Source organism: Siniperca chuatsi, linkage group LG3 (genome assembly GCF_020085105.1).
Source record: "Siniperca chuatsi isolate FFG_IHB_CAS linkage group LG3, ASM2008510v1, whole genome shotgun sequence".
Lineage (NCBI taxonomy): Eukaryota > Metazoa > Chordata > Actinopteri > Centrarchiformes > Sinipercidae > Siniperca > Siniperca chuatsi.
The window spans coordinates 29,399,177-29,404,884 of record NC_058044.1 but is presented as its reverse complement, the minus strand read 5'-3'; positions in this window follow the sequence as shown (position 1 = coordinate 29,404,884).

Sequence of the window (5,708 nt, the reverse complement as noted above, 5' to 3'; positions counted from 1 at the left end):
AGTCGCCACTGTCATCAGCAACAGAGCAAGCAGCTGTTTTCAGAAAAAAAACCCTCTGATAAACCTACCTAAATCCTACCTGCCCAGGACCAAATGGCAGACAAAGGTAGTGTCTAGCTGGTGAACATAGTTTAGCATCTAGCAACTAAAGAGAAAAACATTTTTCTCAGGAGTTTGTGGGGACCAAAACAGAGCTAAAAGAAATATTGGACTTTCCTTCGTCAAGTGGCCAGAAATATGATTCCAAATTAATGCTAATTTTGCTCCGTATCCGGACCAACTCTTTTCTAAAATGTTCAAAATATCAACTTTATGACATGCTATTATATCAATGTTGTGTTTACAGCTTGCTGTACTGTCCCCAAGTGGCCAAAAAACCAATTAATGCAGGTTTAAACTTGATCTTGAAGATTAGTAACTAAACTAAGAACTAAAGGATTTTTTAAATTAGGGTTACACTGACAAAGGACATTACACCAGGATTAACAGTCAACCTTAAACTAGGGTTATAATGACACGGTTAAAACAAAGGTAAGACCAAAACTGCAGCTTAAACTAGGGATTTGAGTTGTTTCCAGGTTGTGGAATAAAAGCCTGTGGGCGTAGCTCTGTCAGTGGTGAATTTTTCAACAAAATTCACAATCACAGTTTGAGACATGATTTCTAAATAAATAAGAGACAGAATTAAGTCAGGCTCTGCAAGAGTTAGTACAACACAGAAGCTAAAATTGAGGTTAGACCAATATATTGGTTTTTCAAGATATGTATAGTGTCAGACCAATATTAGCCTTTTGTTTGTCCATGTCTTTCTGTGAGATTAATGTCATTCTATTTTGTTTTTATGGCAGAGTTTCTAATGCATTTTGTGGTTTGTCCATTTTGTCAAATTTTTCCCTCTAGTGGCTACATTCAGAAAACTGTGTAAACACTCTGCCAACCTCTGCTTATGCGTATTTAGATTGAGATTTGACCACCTGGCTTGCTGAAAGCAAAACTTAAAGTAAAACTGACAAAGTGGCAAGTTTCGAATGCAACAAGTTCAATTAACCCCTGCGTCCTTACACTAAACTGTCCTGATTGGAATGGAATGGAATGGAATGTCGGACCTAAATCACTCAACTAAGGGCACTAACATAAACATCACCTGGCTGAACTTCAGTGAGGTTGGAATGCTAATAGTGAAAAAGGTTAGAAATGGTAACTTTTTTTTGGACAGATTTATGCAGCATTTAACAGTATTTTCTTTGCTCATTTAGTTTATTCAAACAATATTTTATATAAAAGAATACAAAAGAAATCACTCCTTTAGTAATTTCGTTTGCATAAGAACTGGTTAAACTATAGATATAAAATAAAATATCATATGTGATGTTGAACTAGAATCACCGCCCCGCGGACGTATGCCTCCGCCAACCAGTCGAGTTGCAGTTTACATCCATGTCTGTCCAGACTCATAATATATGTAGTGAATACTTGGAAGGAATTGAATAAAAAGGTATAAAGTGTATTTTTTGGCTAAATGAAGGTTATCATTATATTGATGATACATATGTATGATTCCAGTGAATATACAATGTTGAACTGATTAATGAAGGATTATTATAGATGTATTGGCTGAACAGGTACACATGTACTTGATCACTATGTAAAGCTGGATTCTTATAGAGTATAGCTACACAAAATGTGGGGCTTTTGTTTTCTCCTGGTATTTTTAGATGCAAAGCCTCTCTATGAGCTGCAGGCGAAACTCACTTAGCTAGGCGCGCTCCAATACGTGGAAAAAAGTGTTTTTCCAGGACGTTATGATGTCACAGTGAAGTTGACCTAATTTCTTCGTTGTATCCCATTAAACATCTGTGTGGAATGTTCTCATAATTAGCGCATCAATTCTTGAGTTATGGCCAAAAACGTGTTTATCAAGGTCATTTTGAGGTCACGGTGACCTCTACCTTTGAGTCAAAAGTGTCACCAAGTCATTGCCCGACCAACTGTGAATTATGGTCATCAATTATTTTGTTATGGCCAAAACATGGTTTGTGAGGTCAAAGTGACCTTTGACCATAGACAATCAAATTCTAAACAGTTCATCCTTGAGTCCAAGTGGACGTTTGTGCCAAATTTGAAGAAATTCCGGTCGGACAACCCGAAAACATGATGCGGTGGCATAAAAATCATAGCTTAAAGGGACAGTTCACCCCAAAATCAAAAATACATATTTTTCCTCTTACCTGTAGTGCCATTTTGCCGAGATATCGGCCGTAAAGATGTCTGCCTTTTTTTTTTGGAATATAATGGAACTGTATGGCACTCGGCTTGTGGTGCTCAAGAGAGAAGAGAGAGAAGGTAGGAGAAGAGAATCACTTGTTAGTGGCGGGCTGTTCTGGGAATGTAATTTGGGTTCATCATGTTGTCACATTATCACGCGTTGGCTGGATAGATCAAACAAAGAAGCGCCTCTTCTCAGTTGACCTCGTCACCTTACCAGACATACCCACACCCGATCCACCAGCCCCTGTGCTGACCCCACCAACTGCCAGTAACAGCATCGAGTACACGGCCCTGACTTGTTCAGCTGTTGGAAATATTTGCCCATCCTTGTTCTACATAACACTGAATGACAGCTAAGTGTGGCACTCCTAACGTAATTGTTTTGTGTGGAGCAAGTATTGTGTAACTTTGAGGTGCTTTGTAAAGTGTCAAACAAATTATGACGAGGATAATAGTTTTTCGGGCCCTGTCGCAGTACTACTTTGAATATAATGCAAATATTTAATGATACTGACTTCAATGTAATTTTTTAGAATTCTCTCAGGCTATGTATACAACTAGCAATTTACCCAAAATGTGAAACTCTTACTTATTGTTATTGGTCATGTAGGCTTTGTTTTTCTGTTGCTTTTTCTTGCTGTGGTCCCTCATTATGATGTAAGAACCAGAGTGGGATGGCACAAACCAGGATTCATGATGTTCTCTACGTGGTGGAATTTCCAACCAGCTTCAATCAGGAGGAGCCACCCTGCCCGGTTCATGCATGTGTGTGAAGAATCGAGCTGTTCCCTTCATTACATAGTTGCCTTCAAAGGATTGTTTTTTTCATCTGTCATAGCTGTCTTCTAGACCATTAACTATGAAATGTATGGAATGAGGTGTGTCTTTTAGTCTCTTAACACAGCCGCTACATAATTGTTCATTACCACTGGTATGATCAGCATCAAACTCGAAAGTGTGGACGTTTTTAGCTGAAAATGTGCACATTCTGATGCTGATACAGTCTGAGCTACATTAGGATGGGCCTGTTGATTGACTGGTGTGTGTCTGTAAAGTGACTGTGTGAATAAACCATTAGAAACTGCCCCAGACCAAAAGTAGTACACATACTTTTGGCCATAGCGTACCTATCTCATGACGCATGGGCATACCTATGACCAATCACTGATCCCCATTGTTTGTCCGGGGCACTCCTTCTCCTTTTTTTTCCTTCTGAATGATTTGACTTGATTATTTAAGTTTTATTTTTCTCAAAATACACAGAGTTTACAAGAGGGAGTTTGTTCCAGTGTCTGGATCCTCTCTACTCTATGTTCCATTCCACAGTCTATACAACTACCTTCATAAAAAGTTTTTGAAATTAGAGATAGATTTGGATTAATATTGATGAGATGATAGCAGCCTGAAAAATAGCTAATGATAAATCTAGTCAGTCAGTTAAGTATAGCGTGACTTAATTATTTTAACTTTCATTTTTTTTAAAACGTGTATACATGTAAATAGTTACGTTATGCGACATCTAGCGACTTTTCGAGCAGGCTTGAGTTACTTTCCATTGAAAATAGTTGGCAACCTCTGAGCGAGTCAGTAACTGTGTCTGTCTGCCGTTTGGTGTTAGGAAAGTAGCAGTGGGTTTATCGTAGCTTTTTTTTGCTTAAAACTAAATGAGGCTGATGAGCAGGGACGTGCACGGACGTTTTGAGGGGCTAAATGGAACGGGAAATGCTATCATTCTTTTCAATCCAGTTCCATTTTATTTCTTTAGTGCTTTAACAAAGAAACTCTACCTCACTCTTTGGTCTGGAAAGACACACTTTAGTGTAGTCAGTTGAATTTTCATGGACGTGATGCTGACAGTGGCTTGACTCAATGATTCCTGGTGAAGCCCAGGAATGAGACTGGATTAGGCTATATCTAGTTTTGTATGTGAAAATATGTCCCAGAATACATAACAATTACAAAATGTCATATAGGATTTCATGAACATATTTTTTGGCCTTACCATCCCATATTTCACTATAGCTATTAGAAGTATTTTATTTTATGGGCAGGCTCTCCAATGCTCTCTGAACCGGAGCTTTTGGGGTTAACAGAAAAGCACTCTCTTTAACATTATGTTTAAGATTAAACTCATTCACAATACTATGCACAGATATAATAAACTGCGTGTTTATCATTGATTGAAATATTCATTTTTAGTTAGTTATTAGCTTACTTCCAACTTCTGAGAAAATAGGCCTACTTGACATTAAATTAATTATGCAATTATTATTGCTTGACATTTCTGCATCGTAATGCTTCACCCGCTGGCCTGTTGATAGTCTGAATCCAGCTCTACAAAGTTGCACTCCCCTTAGCTGCCTCCCTCAGCACATTCTCTCTCAAGGTTAGACTGTCTATATGTAAACCAGCTAGCTAGCTAGCTAAGCTTGGTTCATGTGATAGCATAATATAAGGCAATATTGCGCGACGTGATGCAAAGATGCGTATTGTTTGGAAGCATATGTGAAGATTTTTATTCATAGGGCATCCCTTTGGTTATAGCCCGCCTTTATGAACGTACTTGCTGATGAAAGCGGTGAGATTGAACTAAAGTAAAGTAAAAAACTAAAGTAAACAGTAAAGTTTAGGGCCGGAAAACCAAAACAATGAGCTGAAAGATGCTAAAACTGTCCATAGAGCTGAGGGAAACTGTAGAGTTGGCTGATAATTTCACTGTTGCTTTGTCACCACGAGCAACCCCTTTCACATTACACATACTTATTTGACCCATTGTTGAAATAAAAATATTTATTAGTGCAGCTTTAAATGATACAATGATTAAAGTGATTATTTTCATTTTAAGCATAAATAATGAGCACTTGAATGGGCGCTTGACAGGTATAAATAAGTCCTGAGGGTCGCAGGTTGAGTTATGTGGTATTCTTAAGACCTTCTGTTATTATAAAAGCACATGAAACATGCTTTAGCTGAACATAGCCCCTACAGCAAAGTCTGGTAAAGAGTTTATGTGAAGATAATCCCTTCTGCGGTTTTGTATTTAAACCACAATACCTTCCAATCCAGAACTCAAGTGGCTTGCGTAATGATATCATGTACAGACAAAAACCTCCTGGCAGTTTGTTTTATAATTGTTAAATATTGTTTGAGAATGGATCAAAGCTATTGTATGTTTTTATAACAGGTGTTTCTTTTTTTTTTTTTGTCTGTCAAACACCTTTAGTAAAAGGCTTCTTGTGCAAAAACTGAGGGATCACATGAGAAACAATCAAAGAGCTCCTAAGCGCCCAGGGGAACAGAGGCAGAGGAATGTAAAGTCACAGAGGTGAGGTACATGAGGGAGCTATTAAGACTGTTCAGTGTGAAAGCCGTAATCTGAGGCTGACTTGTTTATTTTCATTGTCTTGTAGCCAGTGTTCACCTCTAAAGCCTTCACCTCT